Below are 23,305 nucleotides of genomic sequence, written 5' to 3'. Positions count from 1 at the left end.
GCCTGGCGGGGAGGGGCTGGGAGGGCGCCCCGGCGTCCCGGGATCCGCGGCGGGCGGGGCGGGTTGGCAGAACCCTGCAAAGGACGACGCAGCGTGCCAGTGCTATTTCCAGCAGGCGTCTCTAGCTGGAGCTGTTATTCTTTCACTTTCTTAAGGGGGAAAAAAAAGTTCTAAGAAAACCAAAGAGCTGTAGTGGAAGGAAGTTTGAAGGAGAAAGTCCAAACCAGGGATTGACACCCCCACACCCATGAGTATCTAGAGAAGAAGCTTTTTAAACGGAGGGAGAAGTTGAACTAAATTACCCCCAATTTTTATATCTGAAGATATTTCCTTGTTCATTTATGGTATAAACTACAGCATCAAATGATCATTTCTATGCTGTGTTTTATGCATTCCTTAGAACAGGATTAATCCATTTACCAGAGGCAAGTTAGTAGAATAATAATTTTTTAAAAAATGAAAAAACAATTGAGGGGTGGAGGAAGGGGAGTAACTAATATGGAGTGCTTACCATGCACTAGGTATTATTCTCAGCGTGTTAACCCATTTAAGCCTCAAACAACCCAGCCAACTATTTTTATTCCTATTATAGAGGAGGAAAATGAGTCAGAGAGGTCAAATAACTAGTCCAAGGTCACAAAGGCTGAAAAGAAGCATTCTGTCCTCAGCAACAAAACCTGGACCAAAACTCAGAGCTCTGACCTGGTCACTCAGCTCTCCTTGTAACAGTTTATGCCACCTTGTATCTTGTGAAATGGCTTTCCAGTTCAGAGCTATCCACCAAGATCCACAGAATGTTTGCACATGGGGATTAGTCTACCTGCTACATTCTGGCAAAGTACTACATTCTGCAAACCAAAAGATGGAATGTATCCAAGTATGAGAGGTGCGGGTCCTTGACAGCCATGCCTCTGTGACTGACAGTCCAACCACTAATTTAGCCAAACCTTGGAGACATACCTATAGACCATCTTCTGCTCATATTTCTGCATTATCTCTGATCAGAATCAACTGGCTATATGAGACTATCTGTCAAACTCTCATTGTGATTTACATATTAACTTCCAGAAAACACTTTTCTGGAAGTGATGGTACTTGGTATGAAAACATATTTTCCGGAAGGTTTTATTTTTTTTTTTGCCCAGGACACATACATACACTAAAATTTTGACAAAATAAGTTCAAGCTAATGATGTAAGAGTATTTGAAATAGCTGAAGCTACATAAAATGCTTTTGGGGCACTGATTTGGGGGGGACCCAAATGTGCTCCCTAATAACCCTAGTAGCTATACTGATTCTAATGTATAGTTTTCTAGTCCGGCCATGGTATTGCAATTTGTCATCAATGGATGTAAGGAGGCCAGTTTCCTTAGTTGGAATGAAGCCACGATTAGTAGATAGCTGAAAAAATAACCAAACAACAAAAACAGCACGGGGCACAGTGGCTCATACCTGTAATCCCAGATACTCAGGAAGCTGAGGCAGGAGGATCCAGAGTTTTACTTAGTGAGATCTTGTCTCAGAAAAACAAAACATAAATAAACCTGGAGAAAGAGTCCCAGGAAATAAATTCAAAGGAAGTGTTTACACTGGGGGCGGCGGGGCGGGGGGAAGTACCAGAGCACAGTCAAAAGTTCTTGTGGAGATTCTTATTGTTCTACTTTCAGTATAGACACTAAACATGAGCAATGGGAAGATCAACCAGATTTCTCATTCCTGTTGTACTGCCAATGGGCTGGGGTTATTTCACTGCCAATGATTTTCCTAGTTGTATTATTTAGGATTCTCCAGAGAACTAGAACCAATAAAATTACATACACATACCTGTAAATAATGGGAACTGGCTTGCATGATTATAGAGGACCATCTCTGGTATTAACAAAAAAGGAGAAGACTAGCAAAGGAGAAAATCAGGAGATGAAAATCTCTGTTTGGAATTGCTGCTGAATGGTTTCTGGGTATGAGCTAATCTTGAGACTGTGTATGAGACTATTCACTGAGAGGAGATTTGGGATTTATAAGCATCAGATTCAGTAGGAGATAAGGGTAGAATAACAAAACCACCCAGACCAGTACATTTCCAGACAGATTCCTTGAGTGTAGGTTAGTGCAGGCTTAGCCTGGGTTGGGATCCTCCTGCAAATCAACTTCCAAGAGCAATATCCATCAGCTGGACAGGCTTTGGGGGAGGGTTGGGAAAGGAGAGTTTGTAAATTCATCCCACAGAAGGGCTTGACCACATATGAGCTGATCTAATCTGAGCCAATATAAGCTTCAAGAAACCTAAAGGAGGTAACAAGTATACTCCATTTTCTCCAAATCCCTGGACTCAAGGGGGTTCAAGTTGGATTAGGCTCCCTTTGTTCTCTCCTTGCAGACATAGTGCTACCATCACAGTGATCAGTCAGACCTAGATCTGAGGGATTCCCCTGCCAAAATTCTTGAAGAGATGAGACCCTTCCTTAGTCTTCTAAAGGGTCTCGTATTAAGACATGTGTTGCAAATTTGAGAAATGTAACACTTTGTTAACTATTATACTTAACCTTAACAGTTACCGACCTACAGTTACTGCAAGTTGGTTTCCTTTCAATATCCATTCTTTCTTCCCTCCATAGTTATGGGAACACAATTTTTGTGAGAGTTTATGGCAACTTGGACTAGCATTGTGATGGTGTAGATGAAGAGATGTGGTGGGCAGAAGAACTGCTGCTAAGAGGTAAGTCCAGCAGGGGTTGGCAATCGATGGATATGAGCAATGGGGAGAAAAGGGATCTAAGATGACCCCTAAGTGTCTGGCTTGCAAAAGAGAGCAATTGAGTCTACTACCAGAGAGAGAGAGAAAGACAGACCGACCAGGTCTTGGAGTCATGAGCACCATTTTGGATGAGAAACCGATCTGGAAGAGGCAGCTGGATATACAAGTCTGGGGTTGGTTGAAAAGAGAGAAATAAAAGTTTGTCAGTTGTCTGAGTATAGGAAAGAAAGATCATCTAGGGAAAGGTTACTGAAGGAAATGGTGAAAGGGCCTTGCCAAAGGCTGATAATTCTTGACCAGGCAGTGGAGGATGACCTTTTCTGAAAGGAACTGAAGAGGTAAAAAGATGAAGGAGTGATATCATGGCAAACTTAGGAAGAAAGCATAAGGGGACTGGCTTGTGGCACAAAATACTTCTGAGTTTAAGTAAGATCAAGACTGAAAAATAGCCTCTGAATTTAGCCATTGGAGGCCACTAGTGACCCTGGGGAAAACCGTTTCCAGTAGTGAGGGAAGACAAATGAGACTAGTTGGAAGAGTGACTGGCATGTAAGAAATGGAGCCAGAAATGCCTTCTTTTCCTTGCCAGCTTCTCTTCCCACTCATAATTATTCATTAGTAGATGTCGGAAACTCCTCCTGGGGGCTGAAGCTTGTAGCTCAGTGGTAGAGGGCTCACCTCGCATGCACAAGCCCTGGGTTCAATACCCAGCATCCTTCTCCATGAAGTCTTTTATAAGAAGATCCCTGTCACCATGAAGAGTAACACCTGGGGTATTTTTGTCAATTCTTCAGTGTTGTTTGAAGGTGATGTTCACTTTTGATGGAATGAGAGTGTGAGTTGTTTTTATGGCAGCTGAGGTAGATGTAGATATTGGTTTGTTCACTCTCTTTCTCACAATCCCTTAAAGTTGAACAAGGTTAGGAGAGCAGCCCATTGCCCTAGAGGTGATGGACGCTTTGACTGGGGTTGGTGTCCGGCAATCTTTCCCATCTGTATCCATCCAACCTGTGGAAATTTCCAGTTGTGGGTAGCAAGTTAATAAGGAATTAAATAATGGGACCCCTACTCTGTGGGCTGTCATCAGAAGGAGAGGGGGTGTAAAGAAGGACAAATCAAGGAAGCGTTCTTTCTCCCAAGGCTAGCAACACAAACCTATTCAGAATATATTTTTTTCAAGTTCAGATTTGAGGCAGGTAGTAAGGATGGGGGTGGCTAGCTGGGTGAATGGAATGTATCTACCAAGGAGATAGTTCTAAAGAAAAAGTTTTCAAATGAGAATTCTGTAGTTTGGCACAGATTAGACAGGATATTTATAGCTAAGGGAATGGAATACTTTGAAATGGCTCAGAGATCAGAGGGACAGAAACAAAGACTGAGAAAACAACATTTTTTCCCCAAATTCCCATGGCTGTTAATGCCAACTTGACCTGAACACATCTAGTGGCAAAACCTAATCCAAAAAGATGACAATGATTCAACTTTAAGGTGAATATACATACATTTCACTGAAGAAATATCAATGTGTTTGATTATGAAGTGTTGTCCATCCCTCACTGGGGTGTTGAATACCAGAATAAAGAAAGCACCAAATCATTATTACAAAACAGAAAATTCTGAACTCGGAAATACATCAGGAAACATATTCCCAAGAAACTGCATTGGGGACCTGTAGTAGGAGGGGCCAGACAGACTGCATGCCTGAGAATATCAGGACCAACAACACAGAACAACCCCCAGGCAAAGGGTCCACATATGGGGCTGCAGCCACATCAAGGGAGCCCTAGAATGGTTAACAGAATCCACCAGGGGCTGATCCTAACCCCATGACTTTGTGAGAGGGGAGTCTAAAGGGCCTTGATGGTCTCTAGCCAGGAAGTTCATGTTCCCAAAAGTCTGCTCAGCATGCCAGGCACAACTCATTGCCTCATTTTATCCCTTACACCTGCCCTCTGAGAAGGGAAAATAAGGATCAGACCACAAGGTCAGTGACACCACTGGGATCAAGCCAGGTCTGTACGACTCCAAAGCTCATCCATTGCCCATTACACCATGCAGGTCTCCTGTTGAACATAAGTCAGCTGACTATTGGATAAAGAGAGCAATTCTAGCAAATACTTGTCGAATGTAATCTTTACACAGGTACTCCTTTTAATTCTCAAAGCAATCAAACTAGTTTGATGTGCTATGGTTCCCATTGTTCAGAAGGAGAAACTGAGGCTTAAAGAGGAGAGTAACTGGCTCAATGTCTTACGTGCTTAATAAGAAGTGGAGCTAGATTTCAAATCGACATTTTGTTGGTTCTCAGAGCTAGCCTCAACATTCCATATGCCTTTCCCCCTCCTGAATATAGTTTGTTGATGTTTTGGGTGATATTTAAACACATACACATGAATATTTTCCTAGAGCCACATGATTTCCTAGAGGTAAATGTCAATAGCCTTCTGGGATCCCTCTGATGGGTGAAAGGGTAAAGGTCATAATGACAACCACAGAAACCTGTTTATTATCAGGAGATAACACTGCCTGTCACTTTAAATGAGCCAGAGACTTCCAGACACTCCAGCAAGTCTCCCATTACACAGGAGAACAGCTTTGACATCAAAAGAGAAAGAGATATAGGCAAAGGCGGTGGCGGGGTGGGGGTGGGAGAGGCGTGCTTTTCTTTGGCTGTTGAAGGTTGGTCAAGTGAGTCTAATGGCTTATTAATAAGAAGCAATTAATTGTGTAGCCAGCCCAGTAGTTCTAAGAAATGAAATCTCAAATCTGATACATGAAGGGCATCAGGGATTGAATAACTGTTAAAATGCAGTTTCTGGCACTGCTTTGCATCAATAAAGATGTAAAGAACAAAGGAATCTCATGCAACTACTGTGCAATCAATAGACGTTTGAAATGCAAAGGCTGAGAAAGCGAAGAAGCATGGAACCTCCTCAAATGTTATTAACTGCTTTCCAGTGAGGAAAGGAATGGAATGGTGGAGACACAGAATTGGAAAGGAGCTCAAGAGGTCCTGGGTCCCACAGCTTGCATCCCTTCCAGCATGGACATCTAGTCTCTCGTTTCCAGAGAATTACACAAGAGACTGTATTCCAGAGAAATAGGAGAATGTGCATTTCCTTGTTGCAGACACTGGACAGCTGGCCCACTGGGAGTAGTAAATCAGAGCTCAAAGCAATGAAATACAAAGAATTTCTGGACTCACCAGACCTGATCTGATGAACAAGACTGACAGCTGCCTGCATTCCAACAGAAATCATGAGAAATCAAAATTGCAGCCAAAAAAGGTCTGGACCCATTCTGTAATTCTTATCATTCTAAAGCCAGAACTCATAAATTTCAGCCACTTAAATGAGGGATCCAGAAGCCACTTGGGGAATCCCCTGGTCAATGTGGTAGTTGTGACAGCCTGTTCTTGTTGGCAGAAAATAATGACCACATGGAAAGGATGATCATGGTTTATAGCCATGAACTAAGAGAATTCTAATGCCAGACTAATATTAAAATACACAGACACATCCACATATACACATTTGGATACTGCAGGGCTATGGTAGTCCTAGGAGAATAACGTGTGTTACAGTGTAAATTTATTGACTAAGCCCAAGATGTGTAAGATTGCCATGTTCAGATAAGTGGTACCAGCAATGTCCCTGTATCCAAAATGTCCTCAGTTCCTATTACTAGAGCTAAGGGAAGATTCTTTATAAAGTGTTTGAAATATTTTGAGATCTCTGAACCCCTTGGGAACACTAGGCATAATAATGGAACAGATTTAATGATCTCTATATCATGCAATGCTGTTGCCTAGAAACATTCCCCAAAGATTAGTAGGTGCTGTTTTTGTCCATACTGTTACATTTCTGAGCTTTTTTACACTTGTCCATTTCATCAAAGAGAGGATATGTAAAATTTTTATCTGTGCAGACATTGTTTATTTTATGGGTGCTTTTCAGAGAATTGCTAAAGAATTCAGGGGACCCAGGGAGTCATTTCATGCATTTTCAGAACATTTCTAAGAGGCTAAATACATTAGTACATTAGTGCAGTATTGCTGTATCAATACCATAACTGAGGGAGTAGAATCAAAGAATCAGGGCAGAGGCTAACATTTGTACTGATAATCCTTTCATTTCAGTCTAAGAGGTTCTCTTTTTCTTTTTCTTTTCTTTTCTTTCTTTCTTTTTTTTAATGAGACCTGAAGCTACAAAGGCCATTTGTAATGAGACTTTTCTTTAGTTACAAAATTATAGTCTAAATTAGTTGAACCCCATAAGCCATAAATATAAAACTGGCTGACTCAATCTAATTTTAATATAGCAAGGCATTGTTATATGTTTGAAATATACACAAGTGATCAGGTTTTAGTTCTGTTTTAAACAAGTGGTTGATAAGTATTAGTACATAGGTGGCCTAGTCTGAAAAGGCCAGTGACTCCCTTTCACTGGGTGATACACCCAATTGGCCCCAGGAAAGGAACTGGTAGCTATCTCCAAGAAGAAATGAGGGCACAAGCATGACTGGCAGCTCACCCCTTCTGAGATCCAGCACATTCTTCCATTCCAGAAAATAGAAAGACAGGCTCTGTTTTCTTGGGGAAACCCAGATAATAGGAGTAACTCATCAAAATGCACCATCCCCTGCCTGGATGGTGAAGCCCCCACATTTCTTTTAGACTATACATTCTACCTTTTATTCTCTAGTGAGTCACAGGAGGGGAAAGCATGGCATTATAATGTGTCCTTGCCTTATCCTGTCTGTGAGTCTTCAGCCCTGGGTTAAGACTTGCTTATTTAAAAGAAGAAAACCCTGTTTAAAGTTCCACCTCTGGAACTAATAAGTTAATCCTTGATTAGATAAATAGCAAGCTCTGAGTAACAATTAGAAACTAATCCCCAAATCCTACCAAATTATAAAGTCTTATGAACACACCGTGTCTCTTGGGGTGTGTGTGGGGCACATGGAATGACAGACCTACTTACTTCCATTTGGCTTTTTGAGAAGGATCCAGAAAATTATAATGACTTTAAAGGTATTCATATTCTCTCTCTCTCTCTCTCTCTCTCTCTCTCTCTCTCTCTCTTTCTCTGTTTGTGTGTTACTCATTTTGTTTGATGTTTATGAGAAATCACAGGGAAGAGTCACTATTAATGAATATACATTGAGTGTCAAAGATGTGCTAAGGGAATTTTGAAGTACAGAAAGAAACATGATACTGTGAGCCAACAGATTAACACAGGCACATATTTTATTGTATGTATGCTGTGATGTTTTATGCATTGAGCCTATGTTATAAATCAAGTAAATAAACAAATATACTTGGCACTAGCTCATGTGCATCTGTGGACTATTTAGACAATTACAAATTAGAATGATTTTTTTCCTTTTTATATTTTATCAAACTTGTTAATTTTATGATGTGAAAGGCTTGCTTTCCGCTCAGGGTTTAGAGGCTAAAACTCTTTTAATGAATACAGAATAAATGAATTGTTAAAGTAGAAAAAAAAATTATGAACTTGAAGTACAAAATACACTCTTTGCCTCCTACCCAACGTTATCCTGTGTTTATAACCAGTGAACACCCTGAAGTCACACTATGAGCGTGCTAGATTGGAAGAACAGTTAAAACCTGAACAATGGAAAATTTTCCTATTGATTCACAGAATAAAAATAACTGATTTTTAAAAGTATGAGCTGAAGTACTGAAAAGATGAGAAACCACCACTGAAACACCAGGAAGAGGAAAACATGAGACTGACAACCTCAAAGCATAATCTTAAAAATGAGCCAAGCACATACATGATGAGACCTCTGGGTTCTGGCTGCTCAACTTTCCCTCTCCCTTCTTCAGGTAATCATACCTTTTTATTTCTGGGAGGAACGACCCTGCCCTAACCTCAGGAAACACTATGAGGGACACTCCTGCACCTGAAGCAGCTATTTCCAGCTTTTACCATCAACATATTCCCTACCTGTGCCCACAGTGATTAGTGCAGGGGGAAGCACATGACCCACTCTGACTCTGATTATCAAGCCCAGAAGTTCTTGGTTGAGCTAAACAGGAACCCAGAAGGACACAAACCTGAAGTCATTATGGACCATCATAAAAGGGGAACATCTGTGAGTGAAGCCATCAAAAGAGTAAGTGAAGAGTGAGACTCAGTACAGATGTACTTGAACTCCAGAATCCAGCCATGCCTCAAATCAAAATTTTGCATAGCTTTTAAAAAGTGTAATATAATCTATTTTAAAACTTTATTTTAAATTAATATCAGCTTAGAGGTAGGTTTTCTGTCCTTTATAACCAAGATGATCCTGAGTAGTATACTTCAAAAGAATGAATGTGAACCATAGTGGGACTGCGAATGTAAAATCTGAGTCTATTGTTCTGGTAGGCAACACAGAAGAACTCCCATCTGTGCCCCAGATGAGCTGAGACCCTTTACTCATTGAGTCTATGTGCCAAACACAGAGTAAGTCAGAGGCACAAGGGCACTAAAAAAGATCGCAATGGTGATGCTGGGAACGTCTCCAGGCTGAGAGGATTTGACACAATTGAACTGAGGTATGAGATGACGCAGGTAAACTCTAGTTTATCTGCTACCAACAGCAAATGAAGACAGGAGAAGACATAAAATGGAGACCAGCTGGTGAACATGGTTTGGATTTGCAAAGCATCAGCACAGTCTGTAATGAGGGAGCAGGATGCATTGTAGAGCTTCCATGTCTGCAGACCAAGCACAGATTTCCAGGAAGCTCCGTTAGGCAGATTTCCCTGGGTTGCCACCACCATCCCATCAAATTTCCTCTAACCCCTGTCTGATATGATTGACAGGTATTCAGAATTTTAGAGTGGCAGAGAGATGGGCCTGTTTTCCTTTTTATCAATCAAATATGGTTTTATAACAATGTGTGTGTGTGTGTGTGTGTGTGTGTGTGTAAGGATCCCTGGTACAGGACCTTGCACATGTTAAGTACTCTACCACTGAGTTATATCCCCAGCCCTATAACAACATATTAAGAAATAATTACCTTATAAAATACAAGCAGAATTCTACTTTTAAATACATATACATATATTCACATGGAAAAGAACAAAGATCTTTTTAGGAAGGATTGGAGGCCAGGCTAAGTGCATCAAAGAACATCCTATGTAAAGAATCTAAAATCAATTCTTAAAAGTTAACAATCTACAAAAGGAAAAAAATGGAAAGCAAAATAAAAGACAGATGAAATATAAAAAGAAAAAATTTTAATACAGGTGAAGGTGATTGAGAACGTGATCTAGAATAATGATGAAAAGAGGTTTGAAAGTCCAGACAGACTCAGGGAGTATCCCTGAATTCTACATTCCCAACAGTGACCATGGAAACTAGATCTTGTGAGGGTCCCTATTTTTATCACCACAACTAGACAAGGCAGAAACTGTAGCTGTAATAGAACAAGAAATAATTCTTATTCATCTTTTTTGTTACACTTAGGGCCTTCCACAGTGACTACCACATATTTTTGAAATGATTGATTGATTGATTGATTGATTGATTGATTCCAACTGGAAATATAAGCAATGATGACATTTTAAACTAGCCCCAAATTTTACTGTTGAGAAATTAAGATCAATAAGGTGGTGTAGTTAGTTCAAAGTTACATAGGTAGCTAGAGGATCATATGAAACCAGAGTCCAGTATTCCTGAGCCAAGGGTAATAAAATGTTTGCATGCCTGGAAAAGAATGCAGATGATAGTGGCTCTCTTATTCAATTAGCTAACAGTTACCACATGGAAGAGGGCAATGTCTCAATAATTGTAGGGAACTAAATATTCCTTTTATCCAGCTTTGCCCAGAGACAGTCCAAACCAGAATAGCCAGTGAATTGACTGAACAGGGAAGAAGACAGGGCACTGGTGATAAAGAGACTTTCGTACATTTATTGTCAGATTTATATTGGTCTCACTCTTCTGGCAGAAGCATCTGGAAATGTCAACCTGCCAGTCTATCAGTTGTGTTTGTTACTGCCGTTAGCCTGTGGGTCCTAGGTTAGGGCCAGAAAGGAAACCAGAGAAAGACAGATGACAGTTCCAGAGAGAAGGAAATAGTCACATAAACAGGCTTAATTTCACACAGCTTGTTTGTCTGGAAATCGTCAGACCTGGGACTAAGCCTGCCTTCATCACTATCTGACTGTGCAGCCTCTGAAGACCTCAGTTTCCTCATCAGGCCTGAATGATTGCTAAGATGCATCCTGGCTCTGACATTTCCAAATTCTGAGTGCTGTGGGGATGTGGCATAAAAACAATCAAATTCAGTTGAGGTTAATCTAGAATTGTCCATCCTATCTTCTTCTCCTGCCTTTTGCTGAATAATGAGTGTAAACCTGAAATTTGTTTTGCTTCCAGAATGCCTGGGATGCTGAAATTATTCATATTTTAATCGGCTTTTTAACAAGAATAGGTAAGAAAGAAAATTAGGACAATTAAGAAATAATGAAACCATTATAAAAACGGTAATGATTTAAAAGCAGGTAGGGGAATACTGTTATTGGAAATGTTGAATACCTGCAAATGAGCAGTCAGATGACAAGCACACCATGGGATTAAGGGACTTCACTAATGCACAAACTGAACCGTTTATAATAATTTTCTCCCAAAATTGAGGATAATGCAAATGTCTTGATTATTACTGGAAATATATATTCTCTTGAAAATTGACCATTCTGCACCATGCTGGATATTATATCTCAAGATGTTATGAGTGCTTTATACAAATTTATTTTCTTTTTAAAGATAGTAACTTTTTGTGTTTTTCTTTTAAGTCAAAGAACTTTTCTGAAAAATTACCAAAATCAGATGTGCTCTATTAAATTTTTTAAAAAAGAATATTATGTATGATGCCGACAGCTATCACAAACAAACCTAAATCCCAGGTTTTTGCTCATCTAGAGTCCAGTGTGAATATTCCTTCCTGCTGTCCTGGGAACACCTCTTCCAAGCAGTGAGGTGGGAATCTGGGCCCCTTTCATCATGTGCATCTTCCATCTTCCAACATCTCAAAGATCTCACTTCCAGCCCAAAGACAGAGGTGGTGAGAGCTTGGACAATTGTACAGAGGTGTTTGTGACCAAGTCTGACAGTGGCCAATATAATTTCTGCTCAGGGTTCCATCTCATGGTGCCACCTCCATCCCAGAGGCACAGGAAGGACAGTTTGGCTGTGTGCTCAGGAAGGGGAGAGGGGCTCTCTTCAAGGATTCATATATGGGGAATTACCTGCTACTCCTTCTGGCTGAACAAACGGCAAACCTTGGACACGAAGAGTGAGTGATGGTTTTCTATAGACGTGAAGAAAATGTGTTTCTTCTTGTGCCACCAAGTCTAGAATGTGCTGTTAAAAGGCAGGCAGGGAGATGCATGCTTCCTGTGAGATATCCTCTGTGCCACACATCTCAGAGCCTCTGAGCCTGAGAGAGGATAAGTGGGTGAACCCAGGAACCATCCCAAAGGCAGCCATGGTGCCTTCTGTAAGGACTGTCTGACGATGCTTTTTAGATAACCAGTAAGGATAAGATGAGGGCCAGGGAAAGAATCCTCAGCACATGGCTCACCAGTCCCTTTTCCAACTTCTTTCAGGGTTCTCTACCAGTCTCTCTCCTCATTCTCAGTTTCTCTGTTAATCTCTTTCCATCTATGTCTCTGTCTTGGGGGGGAGGGAGGGGGCTGTGAGAGCCCAGAAACGCAGACATGAAACAAGTGGAGCTGAGAGCAGCCCAATGCCACAAGCCCTGGTAACGATAATGATGAAGAAAAGCTGCCGCCAGACGCATCTCGTGATGACGCCAATGATCTAATTCTCTTATTATCAAAAGAAGCAGTTAAAGGCAGCCTTGACAGAGGCTTTAAAAAATCAAAAGAGCACAGCATCACTGGAACTGTGTTATCTGATTTATGCCTTTTCAAAAACCAGGCTTGTGTCATATGCTGATAATAGACTCTAGCCATCAAAACGTTATTTTATCTGGTATCTTGATTTTAAAGAATTGTGGAAACTAGCAAATGGAACTGGGTCGTTTATATAATGTTTGAAACTATGTTAGTCCCCATGGGAAAAAATGACAACACACACACAACAAAAGTCAAAACCCAGACCAGATAATAATAGAGTGAAAAGCAACAGCCATGGTGTTGTAGATGGCCAAGGGAGTAGAATATAATTTCCAAATTAGAACACACATTTTTCTTTCAGAATTAATGCAACTATTAATGAGTGATAGATTGGCATGTGATTTCCCACCAGATGAGAACCTTGCCCACTGGTACTTGGGCACTGTTAGAATTCAAAGCCCTTACTGATGGCAGAAGGAAGTTTTTGCTAAAGAAGAAATCATATCAAGAAATAAATGGCCCCATCTATTAAGTAACGGGGGTGGGGGTGTGTGAGGGTCTCCTTGGAGTAGACACAATACAAACTTTTTTAAAAGTTTTTTTAAAAGTTTAAGTCATTGAACATAAAAACTCCCCCCAAAATGACCTAATCATTTTACATTTTATGCAATTTAGAGAAGGCATCTTTTTCCTTAAATGACTAGACATTAATCAAATGGACCTCCAGTCTTGAGAAGATGAATGCCAACCAAAGAAAAGGAAGCCTTCTGTATATTTACCTTTCTTTTTAAAGCACAGACTTTAGAAATGAATGGGATTTTTGACCATTTATCATACGTAGAGTCCAATTGTCTGGCAGAAATTTTTATGTCAAACCACACCTGGCCATACATGTTTGTCTCTTGATTCACAAGCTCTAAATATCATATTGCAAGATTGTTGGGCTCAAGCCAAAAGTAATGTGTTTAACAACTCCCCCCTTGGAGTCTCAAATTAGCTGTAATACTGAAAAGGAAAAAAGAATCTGCCTTGAAAAATCAAAACTATGGATAATCTAAGACTTATTTATTTAGTGTTTTAAACATATTATTTAATGGGATTTTGGCTGTATATTGACCTTCCTAATGAGGTTTGACTAAAGCCAATATTAAAATTAATGTGCCCTCCCTGAGCAGCCAGTGACAGAGTATAAGAGGAGCTGGCTCAGAAGAGACTCCTGTGGCAGAGGAAACCAGACTGGCCTTTAAAATTGGCTATGGACAATCCATCTGCAGATGATCAGGACCTGACTCCATAACTGTTGCAGATTCTAGGAACCATCTTTACAGATCATGCACAGTGAACAATGATCAGTATTTGTTGATAGGAAATATTGATTACAATAGTTACAGTTTATGGAAATACAAGAAGAGACTATAAAAGATCCTGAGAGTGGCTATTAGTGGGAAGGCCAGTTAATACACTTGCATCAGAACTACATGGTTGCTGGAAAGCACTACAGGGTGGAAATAATGCCCGGGACTGACCTGTCCTGCAGCATCTCTGCATTCTCTTCTACAGCCTGGCTGCTCTCCAACCTCACATGCATGTCTAAAGTATTCACTTATTAACTGATCTCAAAGAATTCTCATGCCCAAGCATCAGAGAAACTTGATGTATACAGTCCCTCATGACAGAACCAGTCCAGCTCAATGGTGACACAGATGTAGCCAATCATTTTTGCCTCTTCTTTTTTTTAACCCTTTGTTCATTTCCTTTCTGCGAATCTCCAGGTTAAGTTAACCAGTCAGAGCCAGAAGCAGGATGTCTCCTTCTAGTTGCTCCAAGGTAGTTTTCAGAGCATGGCCTTCAGTGAGACCAAGCTCTGGTTTCCTGTACATATCCTTCCCTGGTCACTTCACAGCTGTGTGGCTTGGGTTGAGTTCTTTTACCTTTCTCAGATATAGTTCCTTAGCTGAGTAAAGTGAGACCACACATGGAAAGAAATGACATGAACAAAGCTCTTCACCCCAGCAGGCAATACTTTGTAATAGAAAGGATGGGACAGGGCTTCTCCTCGTGGTTCAAAGTCTGGAGATTTGAGGACTGTGTCATGCTCATTTGTTCAGTATAGTTGAACTGGATGTTTCACACATTTCAAAGGGAATTTGAGAGGTCAGATTATACACTACATCCTTGGAGTCACCATATGTACAATACGACTACCCTTCCTGGCACCCCAAACAGAGCAATTTCCATCTCAAATCTACTTTGGTGGAATCCCTTGGCTGTGTTCTCTGAGTCGATGATTACAGGTGCTCTCCTTGTATTTGAACTCCCAGACTGAGTGGCCAAGGCAAGCAGGACAGGGGAGCAACGAACAAGGGTGAGGACTGACTTCCTGGACGACTGGCCTAACTTCCATATCACAATTAAGATTCCAAAATGGTTCTTTAAATATGCTCAAGAACGGTGGCACTGACCTTGAATGTGCTTCCCTGGCTCCCATCTGAGTCAGTGTAATGAGTCTGCATTTTATAAGAGTTGAGCCTGGTCCAAATGGAACCGTGTATCTGTTAGAAAGATTAATGGACTGTATCATCCAGCAGTTGACTATAAACTTCTAATTGTGTGAATCTCAGTGTGGTGTCTGGAGCTAAGCCGGAGCCCACTTCCTCAGAAGCTAATATCCACAGATATTGTTCATTATTTTTCTAATACCAGCCCTAGGTACATCAGTCCTGGGCAGATCCCTGAGGAAAACAACAACTTTTGTTGTAGGTATTTGAGAGAAGTCATTATCACTGTTGCCAATTAATTCATCAATCAGTATTTACCGAGCTGCCACCAAGAACAGGGAACAGCACTATGCCCTGCTGAGCCAAGGAAGGTGGAGGAGCCTATGAAGACAGAAGCTATGCTTCCGAGGATCTGGAGAAGGAAGCAGCTGTAAATAGGAGCTAAGACATCTGCTCCCTGATAGGAATCTCACAACATCTCCTTCCTCTCTGAGCCTGAGAATCATGAAACAGGACAGCAGCCTGTCTACCCACCTGAGGAACAATGGACACATGGGTGTGAGCATGCTTTGGGAAACATTTAGCTGAACATAATGAAACATTTATCATAACCTAGACCTGAGCATGAATAAGGCCACTTGAGTTTACTTATACCCATTCTCTTTCTTATAAATCCATGCCCCTCTTTCCACATTTTCCAGGCATTTCTAGAGGTTTCTCTGTGTAAGTAGTCCTTGCTCTTCAACTTTGAAATCATCAGCAAAGGCTGCTTTAAGCTGTGCTTGCTTTGGCCTTGACAGAACCACTTTCTATTAAAAGAACCATCAAGCATCAGCTGCTCATTGGGATCACAGGAAAGCTAGAGAGGACTCTTTTCCTCTTATCCCTACCCACCTGCTCTCCCTACTCCTCCTTTCCTGATTCCCTTATAATTCCTCTTCATGGAAAACGTCTAACTGCCAGCCACATGATGCCTTTCCATGCTCCTGATCCCAGCGACCCCTGAGTCCTTCATCTCAGGCACCTAATTGTGTCAGTTGCTTTTAATCACATGGCAAAAATGTCCCTCTCTTCTTCCTTGTAGCTGCATTCAATGAACATCTCCCCTTACATTCCAAACAGCCCTTTCTTTGCAGGAAACAAAGGTGAGAGGAATATTACTTATCTGTATTCCCATGGAACTCTGAATGGCATAAAACTTGTTGGCAAACGAGACTACAAGTCTCCAAAGTTAATCAAGTTGCTGAGGTTTTTCGGGATCCGGATGTTGGCAGAATTTCCCCACCCTCTCATGGCAACTCAGAGATTTAAATATCCAGGGAAGGGTAAATATAGAACACATGACTGCAGCAGTAAGAAAGAACCAAGGCTGCTGTCCTGTCTAACCAGCATGCCCTGCTCTATGCTCCAAACTCCCTTTGACAAGATGGGGGTATAATAGGCCCACCTCAGTCCTGAAAAGTGCCATCTTGGTTGTTTTTTTTCCTCCCCAATTCAGGCCTTTGTCTGACACCTCATTGATAAGCACCTAATTTATAGATCAGAGAAAGGGCTGATTAGGAACAGAGTCATGTAGATTGAGATCTGCACTTTGCATGATGGCAAAACTAAAGCCTGTTGGTTGTGCTGCAGAATTTAGAAATAACATAACTGATTCCATAAACTGTCTCAAGTTGTTACAATGAGGCCTATAAAAGGACAATCCCAAAGAAGCCTGAAACTAATGAGTAGGCACGAACTGTAAGACCCAGTTTTACTAGAAATATCCGTAAAGTTCTTTACCAGAAAGGCTGTATGTACTAGCCAAGATTCATTTTATATCACTGAAGGAATGATGGCCAAGTTTGGGTCTTAAGACAGATCACCAAATGTTTTCTATTGCTTCCCCCAAGGACAAGTGATGGTGTGTTTGTCTGGTCTTGCTGGAGTGACTCCATTGTGTGGTTGGGGAGTTTGGGGAGGTAAAATTAAACAGGAAGAAATAAGAAATTGGAAAGACTCATAATGCCAATGGTATCACACCTGTTGCAGATGTAATTTTCTCTAGTATCTGGACTGTCTGGACATCAGTGTATGTGAATAAGACTCCTGGATGCTCCAGGAATGAGAAGGAAATGGCAAATACTCAGGAGATCCAGGGAAAGAGTCTGTGGAAGCTGAAGGCGCTAGTGTTTTTCCTCTCATCCTTAAGAGTATAAATTGTGGAGCATATAAACAAATAAAAAGCCCAATGAGACTATTTATGAGGAGAAGCAATAAAACCCACACAGATAATGTACGACAGAGAAGGGGAAATGAACTTTCCCAAGCAGAGTCTAATGCCCTCTTCATGGGTGCCATGCACAAGATTAACGACGCCACCCTCAGACTCCTCGGTGGCATTTCAGGACCTTGCATTACAGCTTCCTTTCATTTCATTGGGATGTAAATAATTGATAACTTGAAGGGACCCGAGAAAACCACTGCCACTGAATGCAGATATTTTTTATGACATCAATTACAGGGCTAGTGAGTTGATGAGAAAAGGAAAATATTTCAAACCACAGTTTAATGAGCTCCACCAAGAACCCCTAGTGTTCCAAATGAAACGTGGGTTTCTGGGCCTTGATTGTTTTTTCTCTCTCTCTCCATTTTTTTCCTCCTCACAGGGAATATAAGTTACAGCTGAACAGAAGAGATGGCTAATTATTTTCGTGTTCATGTCTGTCCTTTGTACTAGTGGATTGTAGACCTTCTTATTCTAATAGAGAAAGAAAGCCTCTGGAGAGCTGAGGCTTTGAGGGTAGATCCCTTGGGTGTGCCACATGTTATATGACAGAAGGTGTGTGGAGTTAGGTTTGGCTATGATCGTAGTTGAGCTTGTCACTTATGACATTACAACACCAGGGCATGTTACAGTGCTGTGGTGAGCAACACCATTAAGGCTGTTGAAAGGAAGTCAGAGTTCAAGTATTTGTGCATGAGGCACTTTATGTGGTGACGACTTCTAAATTTATAGTTGTCTGGACAGGAGTAGAGATGTTGATTTGGTCTGAGAACCGGTCTGTTCGCGGCTATGTCTGGTTGATCGCAAAGTCCATATCATTTTTCTTTTTTTGTGGAAAATTCTTGCAAGGCTGCCACTGCTTCATGAGAAAGGTCCAGAACGGTGGCTGGAAGATTGTCTGCAAGTCCAGATGACACGGTGGAGTGAAGCTGTGCTGAATACTCAGTGTGTGTTGGTCCTGCGGAATGTGTGCTTTGGGGTGATGTTGGGAGAAGGCAGAGAAGAGCTGGAAATGTGTCAGAATGAAGGGATTGGGGAGCGGGATGGGGTACACAATTACAAGAATAATCAAACCCTATTATTCTAAGATTTGTTACATACATTTCAATCTATCACAAGTTGAAAAGCATATCTGGAAATATCATTACAGGATACAGGAAAAATGTCTCTGTACTAGCTTATAATAAAGGTTTTGTTATGGCTGTTGGATTGCGTGTTTTTTTTTTTCTTTGAAGAGGCCGAAACAACTGAAGGGACAACTTGGTCCTTAGTTTAGAACTCCAGAGATGTGCCAAACTGCTTGTTCTCAAAATCAGAAAGGTACAGACTAGCTTTTAGACCAGAATATGGAAGGCCTTGCCCTTTAAAGTAATGTAATTCTAAGCTTCACGTCTTTTAAAGAGCTGTTGACTACTTGGCACAGAAGCAGGAAGGAAGGGGGCAAATGGTTCGGGGAGAAGAATTCTTTTTCTTCCTTCCAGTTTTTCGATGCAAATACACCCTTGTTTTTGCAGTTTCATTTCCTTGCCATTCTTCTTATTTTCCCATTATTCCACATCATCTGATGATGTCAGAGGATGTAAGATCTTAAAACTGTCAGCAGCAAAGTACTGCTTGTAGCCTTCTTTACTGGTGACATCAAGAAAAATCTACCTGTGTTCATAAGTCTTCCAACCCAACTTGGTCTATGGGAGCAAAATCCATCTCACTCCAGAGGCAATTTGTTGAGACATTCTTAAAATGCATCCTATTTACCTATCCTAAGGGAAACATTATTCAAAAGTTGGAAGTGGTTTGTGGAGGATTTGAGTCTTTTTCAGTTTGAGGCCGAAAGTATAGTTCACAATGAAAACCTATCAATGGAGCAGGTATTTTATCACATCTGTGTTAATTTGGAGCTGCTGATTTATCATTAATAAAGCATTTGGCTAGAAAACGACGTCCATATTTGATGGTCTGGTAACTTCTTTCTCCCATTTTATGCCACAGTAACTGCCTGGTCTTATTGTTGCCCATTATAAATGTGTAAAGTTTTATGAACTAAGTAATGTCAAATGAGGCGGTGTCAATCAGATCTGGAGACAAGTTGGGAGTGTTTAGGTGGAAAAGAAAGCTGTGTGGTCTATGCCAGCCTTCCTTGTCATTTTACTGGTATTGATCCCTTTTATGCGCTGAAGCATCCTGAACTATGATGCTGTATTTGAATTTAAATATCAATTGAGAGCTCCTGTCTCAAAGGGTGCTCTAAGTCATAGGCATTTTTGACTCTGATCATTTCTGCTTTTCTGGAGTGGGTATTTTATTAGAATTGCTCATAAAAGACTGCATGGCAGTTAACTATGAAGTGGAGAGGCTACGTGGTACTTTATAAGTGTCTGGGGTGCTAGGAAGCAAGGAGCAGCCAGGAGTAACAAAAAATATTCACAAAATCACAGTCCTGAAAGGAAACTCTAGAGGTCATTCAGCCCAATCTGCTGTCTCTGGGTTGACTTGAACTTAGAATTATCCCTAAAATCTTCAGTAAAGGGGGTTCCACAGACTTTCTTTAAAGTTCACTATCAGACAAGCCTAACCCTTAGAGGAACTTCCTCCCACCTTCCCAAGCCCTGCGGTTCACTCAACCATCCCCTTTCTCCTGAATGAAGAGCCAAAGAAATCACACATGTTCTACCATAGGAGTAAAAAGAGTATAATGTGTTGGTCACATTTTTTGAAAATTAGGGGTCCATCAATTTTTAATTAGGCATAATGCATTGCATTCCAGGTGTTATTTATATATAGCCTCTATATTTTGCATATGTGCCAAACTATTTTTTTTGTGAGTGGAATATGCCTGAAAACCATGCTAGAACCTTCTTTTTAGAATCAGGCTAGCTGGATTGGGTTCTAGGTGTTCTCTCTTCGAAAGAGGTGTCAGTCACCAGTATTGCAAATATAGGTTATATTCCTATAATATTTAATGTTCAAATATAGGAAAGAAGGAAGAAAATAACAAAAGAAGGAAGGGAGGGAAGGTGGGAAGGAATAAGGCTTAGAAAAGGTGAGGAAATAACATATTTGTCCTATGAATTTAAGTCTGTGTAGGACCCACGCCTGAGGTTTTTGAGTATGCTGTGAAGTCATCCATTTCTTTTTTTTCCATCACTGAGCCAAGGCAGGGAAAGGATAAAGGGCAAACATTTGGTGGGTCATGGGTTACACATCTCTGCAGGGTTCTCTGCAAATGAGAGGGAACTCTGAGTTGTTAAGGTTACCCTCTGTTGATGGATCTGGATTCTGAGAGGGCATATAAGGAGCATGGGGGTGGGCAGTGGAAGAACAGAACATGATCTTATCCATCTAAGATGATTCCTTTCTTGCACACCCTCCTTTTAATGTCTTGTGAAAAATCTATTAATTCTTCCCTTAAAATTGTTGTTATGGTTTGGGTCTGGAACATCCCCCCAAAGACTCATGTGTTTAAGGCTTGGTCCCCAATGTAGCAGTGTTCAGAGGTAGGGCTTTTGGAAAGTGACTGGATCATGAGAGCTCTGATCTCATTGATGGATAATCCCCTGATGGGTTCATAATTTAGGAGGTAAGACCTTGTTGAAAGAAGTAGGCCACTAAGGGTGTGCTCTAGAAAGATATGTCTTGGCCTTAGTCCCTTCCCCCGCACCTCCCCCGACTTTGTGGTCATCATGAGGACAGTAGGTGAGCGACTTTACTCTGCCACATCCTCTCTTCCATGACATTTTGCCTCACCACAGGCCCAGAATGAACAGAGCCACATGACCATGGACTTAAATCTCTGAAACTGTGAATCAAAATAAATCTCTCCTCCTCTAATTTGATTTTTTTTTCAGGTATGTTGTCAGTGAACCGAAAGCTAATACAATGTTGAAAGAACAAGAGACTCAAGTTAAGACTAAAACAAGTTTAAAGTGTGAATTTTCTCTCTTTTATTTATGAAAATACGTAGATGGCAGAAGTGAAATAGTTTAATTACATCTGGAATCCCCACTGATTTTATGAAAACGCAGCAATTTATTGGGTTTTATAAAGAGTTAAACATTGAGTCTCTAATAAAGTAAATATAACTTTTTATTTCAATCAAAATGACTGTCTCACTGTACCATGTGTTTTACACAACTAAGGCATCTGTTCTTCACCAAAAGGGTGAGGCAGTTGTTCTCAAAGTGTGTTGCCTGTGGTATCACGTGGGAACTTGTTAAAAATGCAAATTTCCGGGCTCCCTCCTGGACCCATTCTGGATGAAACCAGCCATTCAGGTTTCAAGAAACCCTCCCTTGGCAGATAGTTTTGATGCACTCAGAATCACTGGATTAAGGAATATTTCCATGTTATAGATAAGAAATCTGAGGCACATCTAGTTTAAGCAATTTTCCCAGCACTTTACAGTTGGAAATTGGTGGAAGTTGCATGGCTCTAAAGCCCTGGCTCATAATCACTAGGCTTGCTGCATGATAGACCTTAGTTTTCTTGGGAACCCAGGGTCAAGAATATATATAAATGGGAAATACATTACGGAGGAAGAATTTCGATTTTAAAAAATTAACTAACAACATATGGTTTAACATATGTTTTGCTTGGCTGAATTTCTGTCTATAAAACACTTGAACTAAAAAACTTATGACCCAAAATGTTAAACTCAAGTGCCAAATGAGTAATGGAAAAGAATGACTAGCATCAGAAGTTCCAGAGAGCAGAGGGCTCCTGACCCATGCAAGGGGACAGCCACTTGATTCTGTGCCAGCACTAGAACAGCACTGGAACAGCACTAGATTGAAATGATCTCTCAAGAGAAGCCAGGAATCCAATTTGTGAATGAAATATTACAATTTTAAAACATTAGCTATTAATTCACAATTTTTTTTATAACTACACAGATCAAAACCAAAACAAAACAAAACCACACAGATTTCACTTAACAGAGTGCCATTTTGCAACTTCTGGCTGAGAAATCCTCATAGCATTTAATGAGCCCAGATGAAAAGTCCAAAAGGATATAAGGTCTATGGAAAACAAGTGTGAGGAAAGGCGTGAGAAATTGAATTTATAGAACCAGACTAAGTGATCACTTTATCAAATGTGTGCCTAAAACTGATGGCTTTTTATTAATTCATAGTTCAGTGCAGTGTTTCATAATATCTCCACACTTGTACAATCATCATTGGAATCCTGTACTGCAGACCCTGGTTTCACGAGCAACTATTAGAGTAAGTGTTGGAAAATTACCTTTTGTGGTGCATGTCAAGTGTTTATGTGGGCACCATTTTAAATTTTCATTGAGAGAGCCACTCTGTGGACTAAAAAACATTCAGAGGAAGCAGGTTTGGAAAGGTTACTGCAAAATCCATCTCAACTGCAAACAGAAGTGATTTTAATGCCTGTTATTTTGGAAGCAGTTCAAAGTTGTTTTTTCCATTGTAAATAGCATTAAAGTGCTCTGTGGAGGCAAGTATTACTTTTTTCTTGGCCCACTGCACTTCAGTAATGGTTCTTATACACTGAAGGCACAACAATAAGACTCAGGAAGTTATGTACAATATATCGGGGACAGCAGGGGAGAAATGGGAGGGGAGAGGAGGTCATATGGTAAGTATATAGGAGAGAAATTTAGGGGTGGAGATTGTGCATGAGAAAACCAGCCAATACAGAGAACATCTGGAAAACCTGCTCTGTATTATGTGGTCATTCCACAAACTTTTCCAAGGAATCACATAAGGAGAATATTACATTTTAATTAGAGCTGGGATTGCTCCAGAGAAAAGAGGAAAAAAGAAGGTTGTTTGGTGAACAAGCTGCTTTTTAGCTTGGCTGGGTCCATGAATTGCAGTTAACCACTTAACTGCCTCTGGATGGGCGCTGCATGCTGCAATTGCTGGTTATTTAATGCACCAGCACA

The sequence above is a fragment of the Marmota marmota genome, unplaced genomic scaffold (assembly GCF_001458135.2).
Source record: "Marmota marmota marmota unplaced genomic scaffold, marMar, whole genome shotgun sequence".
NCBI classification, from domain to species: Eukaryota; Metazoa; Chordata; class Mammalia; order Rodentia; family Sciuridae; genus Marmota; species Marmota marmota.
This window is presented reverse-complemented; position numbering follows the sequence as displayed.